This window comes from Poromitra crassiceps (assembly GCF_964638095.1).
Source record: "Poromitra crassiceps genome assembly, chromosome: 20".
Classification (NCBI taxonomy): Eukaryota; Metazoa; Chordata; class Actinopteri; order Beryciformes; family Melamphaidae; genus Poromitra; species Poromitra crassiceps.
Genome location: NC_139637.1, coordinates 22,305,486 through 22,327,017, shown reverse-complemented (window position 1 = coordinate 22,327,017; position 21,532 = coordinate 22,305,486). Strand labels below are relative to the sequence as shown.

The window sequence follows — 21,532 nt, the reverse complement described above, 5'->3', positions numbered from 1 at the left end:
CATCTGTTATGAATGGTCAGGGAAAATAATCAATGTTTCAAATCAACCAATCACTGCAGGCCTCAGGGGGGGAGGGCGGGTGGAAATGTCCAATGAGCCTGTTTCGAATGGGAAAAAGTGGGCGGGGGCTAATTTCTAAAGGTTTTGCCAATGTAAGATGCCTGGCAAGATGCCTGATGTCTCAGCACAGCACATGCGTAAACACACTCCGACTCACAAACACCTCTGTCTGCCTCATGCCAAAGCTTCTATAGAACATTATTTTGGTAAAATTGAGAGAAAACTAGATGACTGAGACTTTCTCCTCACAGGAAAGTGTGACTGAAGAGAGAAGAGAGGGTCAAAAACACAAATAGTACACAGCCTTGAAAACAGATTTTATTGAGCCAAAATAGAAGCAAGCATATCAATAGGGCAGAGGCGCACATAACTTTCATTGAACACAATGCGTGCAGTGGAGACACGCCTACTTTATTTTGATAGGACGCATGCCCACAGACTTTTTCAAATTGGAGAATTTTTTATTTTAGCGGTTGGCACATGTAGACTACATGCAAAGCTTCAGTTGCGCCCGCGCGCAAACTGAGGGAGGGTGAAAAAGATCATGTATGTCAACACGCATAGACAATAAGACTGACAGGCTCCTTGAACGCTTGACTTTAAATACACCCCGTCTTTACTCATCACCCCCGCCCCCTCCTTGTGTCACGTGTTCATAGCAGCACCAGAGGAGCCCCCTGATAGGTGGGTGCGTGCGTCCGTCAGTCGGTCTCTGGCGGCTGCACGTTCTCTTCCTCCAGGCGCAGGTCGTTTAGGTCATCCTCCATGGCCAGGATCTCATTGGACGGCTCGGTGCTGCCGTCTAACCTGTACTGTTTCATAAGTGTGCATTCCCCGCCCACTAGAGGATCCAGGTTGTAGAGGTACAGGTAGCCATCCGCCGCCGCCACCAACAACCTGGGGATCTTCTGGATCAGGGCCACGGCGCAGATGTTCTTGTGCGGGCAGGGCAGTCGTACGGTGGCGAAGGCGCGTCCCTGGGTGAACATCTCGGTGACCAGGGCCGCCAGGTAGGTGGTGGACGCCATCAGGAAATTGCTCAGGTAGCCTCCCCACGTGGTGGCCTCTTCGGCCGGCTTCACGTAGCCTCCCGACGTGGCGGGCTCCTCCGCCGGCTTCTCCTTCTGCGTCTCCAGTTTGAAGATGTGGACCGTCTCCGTGTTGCTGGAGACCGACAGGTACAGGCCTTCCGTGCTGAACACCAACGAGTAGATGTTGACACACCAGAGTCCTCGTCGAAACTCAAAGACCTTGTGTCCCTCCGGGATGGAGAAGACACGGATCAAGGTGCCCTTCTCCGAGGCCGTGGCCAACTTGGTTCCGCTGGCGTCAAAAGCCAGAGCGGCCAAGGGGCTGTCGTGAGCTGGGATCATGTTAGCCGCTCGCAGGTTGACCGTGTCGAACACTTGGACCTCTCCTATGGTAGCGCTGCCTGGATACGACAGGTAACAGTTGTCGTTGCTGATGGAGAGGGCGCACAGCCCTGAAGGGTTGGGCGGGGTCTCTCTGATGGTGTGGAGCATTTTCATGTCGTGGATGTTGTGGATGTGCAGCGACTCCTCGAGACACACGATCAGCCTCTCTCTGCTGAGCTTCACAGCCAGGATGGTGTTGGAGTACGAGTAGTTGCAGATTTCCGTTCCCCTCTTGAAGTGACAGACTTTGAGCTTCCTGGGGGCGTTCTGGCTGACGATGGCCACCAGGCTGGTGGCGAACAGGCGCTCCACAATACACACATCCTCTGTGTCCGTACATTCATAAATCTGCCCCAATTTGTCCACAGACAAGAGGGAGAAGAACTTGTATCCCGATGTGGTGCCAACAGCTAAGGACGTGTTGTCCTGGTTAAAGCTGGCGAAGAGGAGCTGGCTTCCACCAGGACTATCGCTTTGACTATCAAAGTTCATGGGTTCGGCACCATCGATATATAAAGCTTCGGTAGAAATAGCAGCAGTTGGCAGTTGCTCGAGTGATATCACTGATGACATCATCACTGACATAATCCCCAATGACATCACAATTGCTAGAGTGACATCACTGATGACATCACTGATGACATCACAGTGACATTGCAATTGCTCGAGTGACATCACTGATGACATCACCCCCGATGACCAATCGGTGGGTCATCGGTGATGACGGAGTGCAGTGCGAAAAAAATAAAGAAATGCGCCCAGGGGGCGCTACAGCGATACTAACGCTGGTATGACAGATAGACATACAGACGGTATGCTGCTATGGCATCATTGATGAGGTCATAAATCACTGGAGGGGAAAAAAACATGGAGGGGGTGGGGAGGAGGGAGAAAAGCGAACCTGCACTGCACTAAATAACTCACTGATGATGTCACGCATAGACATTGTGGCATCAGTGGCTAAACTATGACATAATCAGTGTCTGTCACAAATTTGAGTTGATGACATCAGTGATGATGTCACAATGACTATGACATCATCAGTTGTGAGACAGTCCTACAGAGAAGGATTTATGACATCACTGATGATGTCACAGGATTTATGACATCACTGATGATGTCACAATATCTATGACATCATCTGTGATGTCATAAATCCTTCCCTGCAGAGGCTTTAAGTAGGACTGTGGTAGAGACATCAACCATTTGAAAGGTTGAAATACCTGAGCCTGTACATCTTGTAAGGAGTGGACATCTGCTGACAGGTGAGATGCAGCAAAGCCTATCTTGAGAAAGCCTCCACCGCCTCTTCACGGGTTTTGGACAGCACAATGTCGGATGTGAACTGTAAGAGTGGAAATCCACCTCCTCCAGAGGTCATCAATCCCAACAAGCCTGGACGTGTAACCAATCAGCTGCAGTATCTGGAAAAGGTGTTGGTCAGAGACTTATGGAAGCATCGCTTTTCGTGGCCCTTTCGCCAGCCTGTTGATGCAGTGGCACTGCGCCTTCCAAATTATTATGCAACCATTAAGAACCCGATGGATCTGGGCACCATTAAGAAGCGTCTCCAGAACAACTTTTACTGGAAGGGTCTTGAATGTATACAGGACATCCAAGCCATCTTCACCAACTGCTATATGTACAACGGGCCTGCTGATGACGTCGTTCACATGGCACAAAACTTGGAGAAGCTTTTCTTGCAGAAAGTGGCCCAAATGCCGAAGGAGGAGAGTGAAGTGTCATTAGTCACTACAAAGGCGCTGGGGAAAGGGAGGAAGACAAACCCAGGTGCAGTGAAACTGAAACCCCACTCCCCTGTGTCGGCGGTCGTGCTGCAACAGACGATGGCGGACATTCCTCCTGATGTGCGTCACTGCATCCCACCCGCCCAGCTCTCCACACAAATCAATGCACCGATTAAAAAAGGCCTTAAGAGGAAAGCAGAGTCCACGACTTCAACCACCTCATCAATCACTAGCTGTGAAGTATCTCCTCATCTGGACCTTCCAGCACTTTGGCAGGACAGTGGAAGGGCCGTCAAACCAACCAGGAAAGACCTGCCCGATACCCCCAGTTTCGGCAAGAAGGACACACTTTCTGAGCAGCTCAACTACTGCAATATCATCCTGAAGGAGATGCTCGCAAAGAGGCACTCGGCGTATGCGTGGCCCTTCTACACCCCTGTTGATGTCGACGCTTTACGCTTGCTTGACTACCACGACATTATCCAACAGCCGATGGATCTGAGCAGTATAAGGAGAAAGATGGATCAACGAGAGTACGCAAGCGCCCAACAGTTTGCTGCTGACGTCAGACTGATGTTCTCCAACTGTTACAAATACAATCCACCATCGGATGAAGTTGCCTTGATGGCGAGAAGACTGCAAGATGTTTTTGAGGCCCGATATCTGCAGCTTCCAGAAGAACCACAGAGTCACTCACCTCCAAATGTGAGTCACTCCTCCTTACCTGTTCTGTTGTTACATCGAGTCGACACGGGAAAAGGAGATGGACCTGGAAGTCTCTCGAGCAAATCGAGTACTGACAGCGAAAGCTCTGATTTGGAGAGCTTGTCGGAGAGGGCCCTTCAGCTGGCCAATCTAAAGGAATCGTTGAAAGCGGTTAGTGGACTCACTCAGGCGTCCCTACCAAAACGAAAGGAGAAAGAGAAGACAAAAAAGGATAGAAAACACAAAGAAAATATTGTAATTGTGAAAAAGCAGAAGTCCTCAAAAAGCAAATCTAACATCCAGAAACTGGTCGACAGCAAAGGCCCTCCTACTCTGTACGGCAAGAGACCCAATATTCAAGGAGTACCCTTCAAATCTGAGGATGAGCTTAAGTCACCGATGTCTTACCATGAGGAGATGCAGTTGAGGCGCGACATTGAAAAGCTGCCTGGTGACAAGCTGAACAAGGTGTTGAATATCATCCAGGTCCAGGAGGCTTCTTCGGGAAATTCTAGTGCAGTGAAGATTGAGATTGACTTTCAGAAGCTTACGCCTTCTACATTGAGGGCTGTGCAGAGGTTCGTTATGACGTGTCTGAGGAAGCGCTCCAACAGCATCAGTCAGAACAAGCTGGTGAAACCAAAAGGAGGAGTGCAGACTGGGAAATTAAATGATCCTGGGACATCTCTGGTCGTCAGCAAAGAGCAGAGCTCGAGGAAAAAGTCAAAGGGCGAAACCATCGCATCAAAAGGCGCCAGCTACAATGAAAGCAGCAGCAGCTCCTCCTCCAGCTCTGATGGCGGCAGCAGCAGCAGTAGTAGTGATTCGAGCAGTTCTGATAGCAGTGACTCTGAATCAGCTTAGCTGCTCTCCTCAGCACTCTGCCTCCACTCTTAAAGAAGATAAGCTCTCGCTAAAATCCACGTGGACCAAATATATTTTGCATGTTAAAACAGTATAGGACTTCTCACAATTGATGATGGGCAGTGTGACATCATCTGTGATGTAATAAAATCTAATGATTTGTGACAGACACCGATGTCACTGTTTAGACACTGATCACTGGCATCACTCACAGATGACATCACAATTGCTGGAGTGACATCACTGATGACATCATGACTGACATATATGACAATATGACATCATGGAAAAAAATCGGCTGTGGCGGGTGACATCACTGATGATGTCATAGAACATAGAACTTCCAGACATGTAACTGTTCATTGGCATGGCGGTTTCATCGACAGAGGATACTGTACATGTGCCTGGAATTTGAGATTTTGGACACGACTCTTGAAAACTTCATGAGGCAGAGACATTTCCAACCTCTCTGCCTGTGAAGCAGTTGAGACTGATCATTCACCAGTTGGCCACAGCACCGAAACACTTGAAGACTATGGGGATAATACAGACTGACCAGAAGAGCTCTTCACTGGGTTTCCACTCTACCCCGGCAATTGTGAATAATATGACATGATGAGGTATATGGAGACTCGGGGTCGACCACCGGACCATCTGCTCAGTTCTGGAGGAAACACCCTGCAGTTATATATCAGAAGAAAAACAGCTCCACCTACCATCTCTGGAGACTCCAAACACGAGCAGAGCAGGGAGACCAGGACCCTGTCTGCAGAGATCAGGAGATGCAGGTTGAACTCCTTGGATCATGACCTTAAGGAAGTCAGGTCAGGTCAGGTCAGGTGAGGTCACTTATTGGTGTGAGTTTGTGAACAGGCTGAGGGATGCTGGGATGGGTAGCAGTGCCAGACTCCATCACCGCCGCACCAACCCACATAGTGGCTCCCATCCAACTCCTCACAATGGCAGAGACAGGGTTCAGACTGGATCAAAGTGAGCCTGTGTGGAGGCAGGAGGCCCAGGTATATTATAAGTAAAAAAAAAATATATATATATATCATATCTAATCAAGTTGTGTGTGTCTGAAGGTATGTTTGTCTTCTTCTTCTAATGGTTTTCCGGCAGACTGCATGCCTCGCAGCACATTGCTGCCTCTCACAGTTGGGGAGTATTCTTCTTCTCACTCAGGCTTTTTCTATCTTTGTTTTATAATACTTTATTTTCTTTCTTAGGCTAAAAAAAATAGTTTCTGACCCATCTCACCCAGCCAATCACCTGTTCCAACTGTTCAATCCATTTCCACCAAAACAACCCGATTCAAAAACAGTTTTTTCCCCACTGCCATCAGGTTTCTGAACTCCACTCACCTCTGAAATCTCACTGTATACCTCTCCAGCAATGTATATGTTGAATGTTCTGTATTTATGTTGCCATATGTCTGTTTATGTACTGTAATGTCTCATGCTGACACAATATTCATGTGCTTAACAATTGCTGTACCGAAAGCAAATTCTGCCGACTTTGTTGTGCAGTCCTTAATAAATGAATCTGAATCTGAAATTAGTAGTTTCTATGCTATTTATTGTAGTGTTGGCAGTTAAGTAAAGTAACACATGACTGTAATTGTATTACTTCCCTGGTAACTAGTAGTAATGTAAGGGATTACAATTTCCAAAACAGTAATTATATTAGTTACTAATCCAAGTAGTGCAGTAACTTGAAGTTACTGCACTACTTGATCGGTCTGGCAATGCAGTAGTCTCACATAACCAAACACAATTAGTTTGTTGTCCTATGTAGGCAAATAAATACAAAGTATGAGATTTGGCTGATTGTTGACTCCTGTAAGGTTAATTATTGTTCCAATAAAGTGGATTCAGTTCTAAAAGGAGCTGCCTAAACAGGTTGTACATCACTTTTTTTGGAAGGCCAGTAGTGAAAGTAACTAATAAAGTAACGAGTAATGTAATTAATTACTTACAGAGATGTGGGTAAACTATCCAAGGTGAGTAATACCCACCTCGTTTTGATACAGGTGATCTGAAAATAGGTGAGCAAACTCTCTGCCTCATTTCAAAGAGGTGAACCGTTTTACTTGTGTTTACCCTCCACTACGCCCCCTGTTCTGCACGCTGCAAGACCACTTCAAAATACTGTCGCTTGTCGCCATGGAAGCAGGAATCAACATGTTTCGCTCCAACTTAACACTATGGTGTCCAAACACACATAGCAAGCAGCGACTCGTGTGATTTGGACAACTTCAATGGGGCGTACCTTGAAGCTACCGGGTACGCCCACTTCCAGGTACTCCTGTCTTGCAGTCTGCCATCAGACCCTTCTCAGAAAGTCATGAAATCAACCAATCATCACAAGATCTTTTGGATGACCTGTAAGAGCAGAAACACTATTGTCCTTTTCAACCCAATAAGAAATGTAGAACTGTTGAAGCAGAATTGTTGTAGTTCAAACACACCATAAAGATCTGAATTTGCCAGGCCAGAATTTGTGCCAACCCAGTAAAACATGACTCACTGATGAACAGGAACATCAACAGGCTTCCTTCATGAGTTGAGCTCGACAGATTCATCATTGGAAAGAATCCTCCCTAAACTCTGCCTTGCAGTTTTATTTACTTTAATGTCAAATGCAGTGTTGGGAGTAACTAGTTACTGTAACCTAACTACTTAACTTACGTAACTAGTAATCTAATTACTTTTCAAATTTAGTAACTCAGTTACAGTTACTAAAATAGTAACTGGGCTAGTTACTTGTTACTTTAGGACATGAAAATAACAGACAACTTCAGAGAATTATCTGGTTTCTGATCCTCAGACCTATAGCTGCAGCCAGAGCCCCAGAGGCTAATGACCTTGATAGGCTATAAGCCTCCCCAATAAGTGAATGTTCAATGCCACACTGTGGCACAGCAACACTACACTACCATGTGTGCAATCAAAGCAGACTTTTAAAAGTAATGCAAAAGTTACTTTCCCTAGTAACAAATTACTTTGAAGTAACTAGTAACTTTAGAGGTATTAAATTACTTTTTGAGAGAAGTAACTAGTAACTAATTACCAATTTTCAGTAACTTGCCCAACACTGGTCAAATGTAAGCAGAAACAGAGTGAAGTGTCGTGGCAGTGGACATTTTATCAATAATCCAGCTGGCAAAAATAAGCCGACTACAAAACTATGAGCAGCTTCTATGGAAATGGTATGTATAATCATACATAGTATATGATGATTCATCATTTTATAAAGTTTAATTGCAAAATAAACAAGGCTTGTAACAAAGCTTAAAAACCACAGGCAGTCACATTGGTCTTCAAACAGGCTAGACTCAAGAGTCAATGACAAAAAAAGCACAAACTCAAAAGTAATTTCTCGTTTAATAGTTTGACACGTTATGTTTTCAAGGAACGTCGGCTTTGGAATGTCACCTACCGGGAAAAGACGTTAAACAAAGAGTTTTAACTGCAAGTTACGATGTTATTGTCCGTGTGATCGAAAGCACAGAAACTCCAAACTACTTGACGGCGCTGTCAGAAATGCACTCGGCCGGGCGGGAACAACGTGAAGTCCCCTGACAGAAGGAGCTATGGCCGTCTCCAGCAGAGTCTGTAATAGCGCCCCCTCTCTGTCAGACTGAAACCTTGACGTAAAAAAAACGACGCAAAAACATCCTCCACTCCATCTCAGTTCTGCACATTCAAAGGCGGCTTAGTGTGAGGAGCCAGTCGACAGAAAGATATAGAGAGTTAAAGTGAACGTCACTTCCTGCTTCAGCACTGTACCAGAGATTTTCATCCGCCATTTATTTTCCCATAGACATTTCGTAAAATGCTTATAATCTTTTTTTTTTACTTGTTCAAACCAAACGGTTCAGATATATTTAGAAACAGGAGAGATCACATAACATTTCGCTCGGACCAAAACGTAAAACAAAATGCAGGTTTAAAGAAAATATGTTTTCGATTAAATGTTCTATGGTCACTCTCTCCCGATTCGAAATATAGCTGAACCGTTTGGTTTGACCAAGTAAAACAATTTCTATGCGCATTTTACGAAATGTCTATGGGAAAATAAATTGCGGAAAGAAAATCTCTGGGTACAGTGCTGAAGCAGGAAGTGACGTTCACTTTGCCCCTATATTGATGTGTACAAAATGTCAGTGCGTCCCGATTTGGCCCGGCCTCGCCAAACCCTTGAAGACGCGCAGCTTTCCTGCCCCGGTCAGATCAAAACTGTAGTCTGACGTGACGTACGGCATCTCTCCCTCTAAGCCCGTCTGCAACACACAAGGAGGAAGTAGACATCACTGCATGAGGAGGTTTGGGACAAATAACAGTTTAATAATATATATAAATTATAATAATAATAATTATATAATAATAATATAAAAAGCAATAGAATAGCTTTTTGACAATATAGGAAGGTGACAAGTAGTACGTTCTCCTGTGTGTTTACAACAGGGTTGGGGTCAATTCATGAATAAACTCATGTATTCCAATTCAACGGAGGAATTGGAGTTTGAGAAGACCGACAGGAAACACAATTCAAATGTCAGAAGGAATTTCATTCTTACCACACATATCTGAGATTGCACATAGTGTTATACATTATCAATACTGACTATCATAAAATGTTTCTTTCAGGTGGTGTTTGATACAGAACATGCAATCATTTAACAAATCATTCAACAGTCTTTTATTTGATTCGCAATGTTTGATTTATAATGGTTAGCAAGTTGAGACAAACTCTCTTAGAAGTGGAATTTGATGGAATCAAATTCTGTTTCCGACAATTCCAACTCTTTTCATTCAAATTAAATTAAATTAATTAAATTACATTTGTGAATTTATTGAATCCTGGTTTACAGTGTACTCAGTGCACTGCAAACCAGGTTTTCATAAATTCTCACACTGTACTCTGTGGAAGAAATGAAAGAGCCGCCCCCCCGCTGACCTGTGTTGTGAGGATGCAGGACGGTAGTGAAACGGCTCCCAGGAGAAGACAGTTGACCTTCCGGAGGATGGAGGGCTCCACAGGGGTCAGCAGGAAGTACAGGCTTCGCACCTTGTCCACACCTCAAAGCACACCTAGCAGAACAGAACCAGAACCACGACACACACACGACACACACACACACACACACACACACACAGAGCAATGACCAACGCTGGCTCTTCCACATTCCATAAATGTCAAAATCACTGAAATCCACAAAGATACGCACCAAAGCCCACACACGGGCAGAGGGGTGCCCGGGAGAGCAGGACCGGCCCTCCCCTGCTACTCGTGACCTTCTCCGCCAGGATGCACAACCCCACCAGGCTGGCGTTGGCAGCGTAAAGCGTGTGACTGGGCGCCACCTCGCAGTGGGTCACACCTACAGCCACCGCTGACTGGGGAACCTATATGGGAAATTAAAAATTGAATTGGATTATGCATAAGAGTGAGAAATAAAATAAGAAGTATGTTTACAGTTGAACATGTACAAATGATGCAGTTCCGTCTTTGGGCCAGTTAGGCCATGTTCAGACTAGGAGGCCAAATCTGATTTGTGAACTTTAATGACCTATTGATGACTTTATCCAGACTGGTTTTATGAGTCTGGACGCTCCAAGTCTGATTTGTGTCACTTGTCCCAAACCACATATGGAGGTAGTTTCCAATCTGCTTTTGAGTGATGTGACTTCAGTGTGGACGCGCTGATCACCCAAATCAGATTTGAGAGTGTCTTTTGCTCTGCTTCAGCACTTGAGGGAGATGGACGCTTTTCTGCTCGCTCTCTCCATCCCTCCTCTCCTGCACCTTTCCCTCTGCCTGCAACACCACCCTAGCCGGAGCAAACTTGCATTTGTCTATTCGAAATGACAAACATGGATTTATTGGATTTATTAAGCTGGTCTCTCAATGCAAATCAACTAAACTTTGAGGAATGCGAGGTCCAGGGAGCCCCCACCCTCTGCCCAGACGGACAACAGCGATTGACCCAAGGCTGTGACGTCATGAAAATTGAGATGGGCGGTCAGTGAATTTGAACTGTGAAAAATGGATTATACCTGGATTATATCATGGAAATTTCCACTGATCTGCATAAGAAATGAACTAATGTTGGGATCCAGAGACTTGAGACCTGTTCTGTTTGGTCTGTGTGACCTGAAAGGAATTCAGGCAACCAAAACATTTTCATTCTAATCTGGACTCGGAGCTGCCAAGGACGCAGCAGCAATTCCTTCCCTGATATTTTCGTATGCAACTACGCTCATCTATTCACCCCCCCGCCCTGACATCTGACACCTGAACTTTGGACTGAATAGATAGAGGCCATCTCCGCAGCAACGCTGTGTTCAGACGAAGGAGGCTCAGACATACACACACACACTCATGGAGCCTAAGGACTCATAGGCCAATCACACATGGTCACGCACGCACTCCCCCAGCACCACCCCGTCCTCCACCATCCCCCACCACGTCCGACCGTCTCCATCAGCCCCTGCTGCCCTACCTACTGCCCCCCCCTTTTTCCTTTCTAACCCAGCCGTCAGTATTGGAGTTGTTTCGGACTGTAATCCCTGTACTTTTTTCAACAAATGGATTGTACCTGTATAATATTGAAGTGTGCCTTGTTACTCGTTCAAAACAGTAATAATGTTTCATGTTTCATGTTGCAAATCTGAGTATATTTAGAAACCATTACTGCCGGCTGCATGTATGTCTGTATGTATTGTTTGTGTGTAATTGTATTGTATGTAGGTATGTCCACGTATGTCCTGTTTGTTTTGGGGACTACGGATGGAAATTAGCCTCGTGCCATGTGCAACGTGTTCGAGCCTCGTGCTCGAGTCTCGTGCTAAATCCGGCAATTTTTACACTCTGATTATGTTCTTTGTGTCCATTAATTTTGCACTGTCCCGTCTAAATAAACAAATCAAATGTCAAAATACAGGGGGGCGGGGACTTGAAGAGCAGAGAGCAGACATGCAAACACTGCCAGAAACATTGTATGTTGGCTCATTGTATCTGGACACACAGATCCGACTTCAACACTTGCCCAAATCAGATTTGTGGCAGTGTGGACACACTCCCAAATCAGATTTGGATTTGCCTGTAATGTGAACACGGCCTAAGTGACACACTTAAAACGGATTTGTATTTTTATTTCAACTAATGGGGAATAAGCTTGTAGGTATTTAGGAAACTCCTTTCTAATATTGAATTACCCATGATGCCATGTGTACAAGCGCAAAAACAGGCATTGTTGCTTTTCAATTTGTCGCTACAGCGCCACTCTTAGGAGAGCCCGAGAAGTTCTCCGCAACTCGTATCAAAATACGCAGAGCCTCATCGTGTACTGACCTGGTACGGGGTGAGGCAGTGGAGCGGTCTGATGGGGCCTGGGTCTGGAGACTGCAGCTGACTGAGGTAGGCCAGCAGCGACAGCTCTCTGTGCTCATTGGTGCGCTGGTGTTTCCTGTCACATGCAACACACACCAGAGGACACACACGCACACACACAAATGTATCATGCTTTGGCATGTGCCTTTTGCGTTTGACATAACCCTAGCACATGTACCTCCTGTTTGTTGTTGCAATAATAGCCATGTAGCTTCCGACCAGAGGGGCGCAGTGGACCACTGTGATGGGCGCACCGGCACGTCAGACACAGAAGAAGGCATGGCCTGTTGTGTCCTGTGTTTCACTGGCACTGAATTAAAGTTAGGCTGGTGCTATTTGCACCTGGGTGTAAATAGACAATGTGGCTATATACTCGATTTACACCCGGGTGTAAATATCCCATGTGCATATTTGTGTATTTATATAGCCCAAAAAATTAGGGGGGGGGGGGTGATATGCCTCACATGGGGGGGAGGGATGGATTTATAGACTTTGGGGTCGGGGGGTTAGATTTTGGGGAGAGAGGATCCAGTGTCTTGTCCTTCTCAGTGAAAATATATCACATATGTTTCTCATAGAATGATTGTGGAATTGGATGTTATCATGACGGGGAAATATATAAAAAAGGAAGTTTAACGTTACTTGGCTTATGTTAAATGACCATTCATCAATTATAAATGTCGCGCAGCTCTTTATTTCCTGTGGAGCAGTGTAGTGGTAACAAAAAAAGATGGGTAAACTTTACATTTCTGAGGCAGTGTGTCGGATCGTTATAAAAAAGGTGGATAATTAAACTTCAGTCGCCCATATACAAGACTAGATATGAGACTACAACAGGGGTTTTCAAAGTCTGAGACTGTGGGCCTCCCCCCAGACCTCCCCCCAGACAACGCTTGGAATAAGGACCCCCCCCCCCCCACACACACACACACAATTCCTGGACTGTGCTGCAGAGTATGTTGAGGGGGGGGGGGGGGGTAGTGCTGGGGGACTCCTGTAGTCCACTAGCTAGGTTGTTCTGACCGCACCAGAGGGCCAACCCTTCAATCTCCCATCTGTATGCTGAAGAAATACTGTAATAACTGCATGAGAATGATCCATAAAACATACAAGTGAATGTGATTTACCAGTTAGGATCATTGTACTTACCGAACTTCACCTTTTGGATGTTGTGTCATGTACCCTAAGGCTCCGTTCAGTAACAATAGTCGTGTTTCCATTACCATCAGAAATGCGCAAAATCTAAATATCGCAATAGAAAGTGGGTAATGGAAACACGTAAATTTCGAAAAACCTCCCAAATATCGCAAAAAGTTTTTGCGCTCTCATGAGGTGGTTTTCCAGACGTGTCGATATAGCAGTTTATCGCAAAAGTGTAATGGAAACACACTTTTCCGCATTTGCACGTCATGTGACCCATTCTCCTTTGGAAAAGGAGCAGAAAATGAAAGGAAAATGAGGGAGAAAGGGTTCGATAAGCCGTGGCAAAACCTCCGCAGCAACCTAGCAGAAAGACGAGTGTTGTGCAAAAGCGGAGCTGGGGAAAAAAGATCATGTTTAATGACAGAAATCGGTCCATGGTGACAGGCTGCCTGTCTGTGTGCGGGCAGTTGTAGGCTACCTTTTTTCCTCTGCCTCTCGCGCTCACTGCATTCACCGCCACCAGCAACATGTTCTTTTGAATTGATAATCAGGCTCGTTTATATGCGTTGTAACTTCATGTTGTGATTTGCATTGACCATTGGTTAGATTTGAGCATGCAGGGGACGGGATTTGGGGCGGATCCCCGTGCGTAATCACTGTGGCAGCTGCTGCAACGGGGAATTGCGTTCAGGTGTGTGCGCCGTCACTCAAACTCAACTTCAATGGAAACGCCTACAAGTCGCAATTGTACATTGTCGAAGTTGTAGAAATATCGCAATTATTTTGCGAAAAACTGTAATGGAAACACAGCTACTGTGACGATACCTGATGCTTTCTCTGCCAACTGTGGAAACATAAAACAGCAGGTTATTTCAGCACGATCACTTTCATGTCAGGCAGACAGGATTGTAATACATTTCAGGAGTGATAGCTGTGAGGTGTTATTACTGGTATGTAACATGTAAACTGTGTACAGTTTTCTTTCAGCCGGTAACTGGAAAATTGTAACAGCTTCTATCAGGCCAGATAAAATTACTTTCAAACTATTAGAATATAACGAGAGATGTTCACGAGCGTAGCAGGAGGGGAAAGTCGTCCTTCTTGTTTTGGGTCTGTTGCTAGGCAGAGCGAAACGGTTTACCCCACATGGAAAGAATCTATATGAACATATATGCAACTATATGCAACCTATATGCAACCTATATGCAGCATATATGAGCATATAGGCCATATATATGCCGCATATAGGTTGCATATAGGCCAGATTTAGGTGCATATATGCGCATATAGGAGCATATAGGCCATATATATGCCGCATATAGGTTGCATATAGGCCAGATTTAGGTGCATATATGCGCATATAGGAGCATATAGGCCATATATATGCCGCATATAGGTTGCATATAGGCCAGATTTAGGTGCATATATGCGCATATAGGAGCATATAGGCCATATATATGCCGCATATAGGTTGCATATAGGCCAGATTTAGGTGCATATATGCGCATATAGGCCACATTTATGCCGCATATAGGTTGCATATAGGCCAGATTCAGGTGCATATAAGTGCATATACCGGGCATATAGGTCTCCTATAGCTTCTTTATATCCACATATAGGTACTATATGTGCACATACAGGGCATATATGTCTCCTATATAGCTTCTTTATATACACATAAAGGCCCTATATGTTCATAATACAGGTCATATAGGTCTCACTTCTTTATATCCACATATAGGCCATATATGTACACAATACAAGGTATATGCCTCCTATATAGGTCATTTACAAATCTGTTTGTATACACTGTGTCATAATCCATATATACCCAGCGAGCACAAAACGTTTTTTCAACGTTGATTTTTAGTTTAAATCTGGGTGATATTGGGTTTGAACGTCTAAGACCTAATTTCACCCTCTTTTCAACTGGCTAAAATGCGGTTACAACGTAAACGTGTAAAAAAACACAATTTGGTTCATCATATTGTTAAAACATTTGTTGTAGTTTGGAATAGAGACAATATTGATAGTGTGTGAATTGGCATTTTATTGTCTTTTATTGTGTAACTGAGAGTTGAAATCTGATCTACACGAAAACTACATTTCAACGCATTTTATGTCACATGAAATATCATAAATATGGGACTATAGGCTATGTGGTGCCAGCAAAAAGCTTCCAGGACACAACTATGGTTAATAGTTTAGCGCAATACTATAAAATAATGAATTCAGTTCCTGCAGCAACGAGCATGCGCAAGTACTTAATAGCTGTGACTGACTAGACCAAAGCAAGTCTGCACCGGTCTGCACCAAGTGTGGAACGAGGTGCTCTGGGCACACTATGTTATTGTAACAGACTATACGAGGCTCTGTGTAGGCCTACCTCCTGAGTCTCTGGTGTTAAATGAAGTTAACCTCTGAAGCCGTACAGCCTACAGACTATAGATGCACACACACACACAACATCATTTTAGTCTGTTACGATCGTACGCATCACATAAAATAACTTCCCGATCGCTGACAATTGTGGTCTACGTTGTGTGCGAGAGAGTATATAATGTGCCCGGCTCTCTGGTTAGTATAAGAAAATGTATAGCTCAGCACTAGAGCGCACGGCTTGAACCTTGGAGAACAGGGTTCGAATCCCGTGTGCGCTGCTATTTTTTTTTATTTAAAATCCTACATATAGGTACATATATGTACATATAGGTTTCCCATATATGGTGCATACATAAAATTGGCCGATTTCCTATATTATATGTACATATAGGTACATATATGTACCTATACATATAGGTACATATATGTACATATAATATAGGAAAACGGCCAATTTTATGTATGCACCATATATGGGAAAACTATATGTGGCCCTATATTAAAACATATAGGGTACATATAGATTCTTTCCATGTGGGTACGGCAGCTGTAAACAGCTGCTAGACAGAGCGAAACAGTTTACGGCCGTAGCAACAGACCCAAAACAGCTGCCCTCGCTACTTTCTGCTCTCGCGAACATCTCTCGTTATATTCTAACAGTTTGTTTGAAAGTAATTTTGTGGTTATGGCCGAAGTCACAAACCGTTTCACTTCACTTCACACCGGCCCGCAGACAGACCTTTACAGTCTATGAGACAGACTAATCATCAAGACAACACTCTCGCTTTCAAGCGAGACTACTCTGCGTTGGTCTCGTCTAATATTAGAGGTAAGATGTGAGCCATCAATATTAAATTTAGACTGTTTAATAACAATTGAAAATCTTGCTCGTAGCTGCTTTAATACTTTTAAGTATATTTAATATAAAAAAATATATATACTTTTGATACTTAAAGGAACACTCCGCCCATTTTCAACCAGCTTTGTATCATTAGAACATCAGTAGTATATCAGAAAACTGTAAACGGTTTTGAAGTCTTTCATTTAATTTGACAGTTATTGAGTGTTAAAGTGTGGACCAGTGACATCACTGGTCCACACTAACTCAAATTAATAACTCATTAACTCAAATCAACTCTCAATAACTGTCAAACTATTCATCATTCATCTGCGTGATATACTACTGATGTTCTAATGATACAAAGCTGGTTGAAAATGGGCAGAGTGTTCCTTTAAGTGCAGAACATATCAGCTTTACTCAAGTAATATTGGGTTCTGGTAACACACACACACACACACACACACACACACACACACACACACACACACACACACACACACACGGCGGCCCAGTACTCCTCCACTGCATTGTCTGTACAACCGACAGTAATGACCTCTACAGGAGAGAGAAGAGCACAACAGTCATACCTGATTCTAATCACACTCATCACAAGTGCAACAAACTGTAACACTGAACTCACTCACTCACTCACTCACTCACTCACTCACTCACTCACTCACTCACTCACTCACTCACTCACTCACTCACTCTGGACAATATCTTTTAGTGTTCAAATATCGGCTGCTTGTGTTCACATATAAACCCCATCTAAGTCATGTCTGGATATCTTTGGGAGATCAATGCATGTCTGAAAAGGGCTAATGTTAGAGAGACAAATAGCACATGGAACCACAGCCATAAGCACAGTGTGTAACACTGAAATTAATCTTAATATTACCGTTGTTGCCTGCCTGTCCACACCACTTCATGCCTTGTAGGATACCATATATGGTATGGTAAACGTGGACATAGGTGTGGTCTTGGTCCTTATTGTTCCCAGCATCCAAAAGTTATATGGTTCCACTGTACAGAAGGAGCTAAGAGAGCACAAATAATACATCATTATTGTGTTCTACACTCATTGAACACCACAGAACACTGACACTGCTGCTTTCTCACCTGGGGCCACATTACAGAAACTCCCTATCTTATGTCTTAAGTTAGGATAGGACTAGTTTAAGATAGGATTTTTTCTGATTTCGTATTACAGAAGCAAATCCTAACTAACTTTAGGAATCCTATCTTATCTTGCTAAATCCTATCTTATGTCTTGTTAGGAAATCCTAAATACTCATCCAGCATCGGTTATCAACTTTTCTGTCTGTTACCCTAGCAACCACTAGCAACAGACACCTCCTCCTTTCTCAACTCGCGGGGGAAGTAGGAGCGCTAGTAGCCTGCTGGCTGGAAAGTTTTCAGCCACCCTCACGCGGGAGGTGAAAGAGAGGGCATGGGCTAAAATAGCGGAAACCGTCTCTGCCGTTCCTCCCCCCTTGGAAATTGTATGTACCGAGGAGCCAAATTGCTGATGGCTGTTGCTACCTCAGTTAAATTACGTGACATAGCAGGCTGAGATATTTTGGATATGTCGGCCACTTCAGTTTGAAAATCTCCCTTCGCAAAAAACCGAAGTGCATTTGTAAGTTGTACTACAACCGGCAGAGCCCCGTGTCGCCTAGTCTCTCCAACACAGGTCTCAGCTCCTCGGCTAGCTGCAGTATCATGTCCCGGGGCAGTCTGTATCGATTAACGAGCGCTCTGTCATCAAAACGCAAAACGTCATTCGGGTCCCGCATGAGCCTTTCGGCAATTACATTTGCGCCTGTTGACATTTTGTTGGTTTTACAAATGTAATAACAGCGCAGCCATAACGTAGGTAGGTAGGCTATAAATAGGCTATAAATTATAACCAGATGCAAGATGGCTGTTGTTCCAGTTGAAAATAGCGTAAATTAGTTAGGACAGCATAGCTGGCATCTTAAAGTTAGGAGAGCTTTTTTAAGATTTTGGGGAGTTGGGACGCTTCTGTAATACGCTTTTCCCATTTTAAATTAGGATGAGAATATTGACTTAGGAACTGTTGTTCTGTAATGGGTGTTTTCCTAAATCAAGTCCTAACTCTAATTACCATGGTTACCAATCATTTAGGATAGGATTTGGAATTTAGGAAGTTTCTGTAATGTCGCTTCCCACCTGAACACTGACACTGCTGCTTTCTCACCTGGTTCACACCTGAACACTGACACTGCTGCTTTCTCACCTGGTTCACACCTGAACACTGACACTGCTGCTTTCTCACCTGGTTCACACCTGACCACTGACACTGCTGCTTTCTCACCTGGGTTACACCTGAACACTGACACTGCTGCTTTCTCACCTGGTTCACACCTGAACACTGACACTGCTGCTTTCTCACCTGGTTCACACCTGAACACTGACACTGCTGCTTTCTCACCTGGGTTACACCTGAACACTGACACTGCTGCTTTCTCACCTGGTTCACACCTGAACACTGACACTGCTGCTTTCTCACCTGGTTCACACCTGAACACTGACACTGCTGCTTTCTCACCTGGGTTACACCTGAACACTGACACTGCTGCTTTCTCACCTGGTTCACACCTGAACACTGACACTGCTGCTTTCTCACCTGGGTTACACCTGAACACTGACACTGCTGCTTTCTCACCTGGTTCACACCTGAACACTGACACTGCTGCTTTCTCACCTGGTTCACACCTGAACACTGACACTGCTGCTTTCTCACCTGGGTTACACCTGAACACTGACACTGCTGCTTTCTCACCTGGTTCACACCTGAACACTGACACTGCTGCTTTCTCACCTGGTTCACACCTGAACACTGACACTGCTGCTTTCTCACCTGGGTTACACCTGAACACTGACACTGCTGCTTTCTCACCTGGTTCTGATGGAAAATGGTTTTCCAATCCTCCTTAGCACAGCTTAACACAAGTGCTAAAAGTCCCACATTCAGAAGGTTTTTAGAGATATTATTGTTGTATGGGCCTGGGCCCATACAACCTGTTCAGGCGTGGCCCAATTTGGATTCAGACGGATAAGAACCAGTTATTGACAACAATCTGATATATATATGTTATTTTATATAGAATTAAATTGCATATAAAAATACAGAGCGGGTCAAGTAAATACAATACGATTACAGATCTGGAGGGAATGTTCAGTAGAGGCGTCGGCAGGATGAGTCTGTCGAGATGTCACCGGCTGTCTGCGTCCAAGGAAGATTCTCTGGCGATTTCCTCTTTGAGCTGTCTTATATGCTTTCCTTGAACAGTTGATACTTCTGCTTTTTGTGTCTGCTTGGAATATTGCTTTATGGGGGATTTTATTTAGCTGCCTTAAAAGGACATTTCCGTTTTTGGGGAGACACTCTATGACAGGAAATACTTCTATCAAAAAAGAAACAGTTCAAACTGTATGTAACACTTCCCCTGCATTCACAGACGGACAGACAGACAGACACACACACACACACACACACACACACACACACACACACACACACATACACACACACACACACACACAGACAAATAAACAGATAAACAAATACCCCTTAAATTCCCTTATTCAGCATTGTTTAGCACACATGCAACATTCTGCGACTGGTCCTTCATGCTTCAGAGAGGGTGGTATAGGGAATAAACAGGCTTTTGACTAAAGTTTCTGAACAAACCTCCACATAACTTAAATGTTACCCCATTTAGGCCTCCTGAATTCAAAAACATGTGACCTTACAGTTTCTACAAGCTAGCCAGCAAATTTAGCCTTTTATCAACATTACTCAGAAATACTGCTTTAATCATTTAAGATGATTCACTATGCTAAACATTTGCATTTGTTTGTTGCTGTTTGAAAAGAAAGACATTTGTTAATACAGAAACAATTATGGCAATATGTTGCAATTTATTAAACATTAAGATTGGAGATCATCTAACAGTGTAAAAACACAAGTTCATGACCTTACAGCATGGTGCATTGGCCATGACCCGAACCCGGGCCTCCCCGCGTGGCGGGCGAGAATTCTACCACTGAACCACCATCAAGACAGAATGGTGTTACTCTTTCTATCTGGAGGTGTTAAACGACAACTTTCAAAATACTGCTGTCGGCATGCATTTCAGTTGACTGAGGCCTTTTTGGGTTGACTAGGGCAAAGAGTTTTTGGGTCTGTCAGCAATCAGGCAAATTTCATCTTGAATCAATAAAGCAATTAGAATGAATAGCAAATAGAATGAATATTGAATAACAACAAAAGATAATAAAGATAATAATAACAAAAATAATAATAAATGAGTAATAATAATAGTAATAATAATAGATGAATAATAATAAAGAAAACCAATTAAATGAAACCAATTATAGCTGTTGGACAGCAGTGTTTGACAAGTTAACTGGCGCTCAGCCAAACTTTATTTCACATTAGTTATCATTGTGAATCAGATTCTCATTCACAATAAAACCAATGCGACACTTCATATGGTATGGCCGCGGGCCACCCTGTACCCTGCCTGGTCCCCGGGCCGCAAGTTGATTATTACTGTCTGGTAGGCTGTCAACTACTTCCCTAAATGTGTTTGCCATGGTGCTTTTCTTAACTCTGCCTGTTAACTGGGGTGTGAAACTGTCAACTGGGGTGTGAGACACCCTGTCGCTATCTGTGGAGGGGACAATTTAACTGATGAGAAATGAAACCATTTGGTGCATTGAAACTGTTACGGTCTTCAACACATGAAATATGGCTCAACCGAAGACCAGAACATATTTAGGACCCCAGGCAGGTTGCACAATTACTCAAATGTTTAGTTTAACCAAAAATGAAGAAAATGACCAAAGTAGCAAATGATATAAAGAAAGGAGGCTGAAGATCCGGCCAAACTAAGGAAAAGGCCTGGGCCAACCCTTCGGGCCGTCGAAGCCAGCTAGATGTCCTG

General features: G+C 44.0%; 2 pseudogenes across 2 annotated transcripts; one reads left to right on the top strand and one right to left on the bottom strand.

Moving 5' to 3' along the window:
- Positions 1-761: 761 nt before the first annotated feature.
- Positions 762-1,967, bottom strand: LOC310794962 (WD repeat domain phosphoinositide-interacting protein 2 pseudogene; annotated as a pseudogene). Its single transcript has one exon. The product of its transcript is annotated as a WD repeat domain phosphoinositide-interacting protein 2 pseudogene (transcript).
- An 839-nt stretch (positions 1,968-2,806) lies between these two features.
- Positions 2,807-5,786, top strand: LOC310794961 (bromodomain testis-specific protein pseudogene; annotated as a pseudogene). Its single transcript has 2 exons — positions 2,807-4,650; positions 5,666-5,786. The product of its transcript is annotated as a bromodomain testis-specific protein pseudogene (transcript).
- Positions 5,787-21,532: the final 15,746 nt, after the last annotated feature.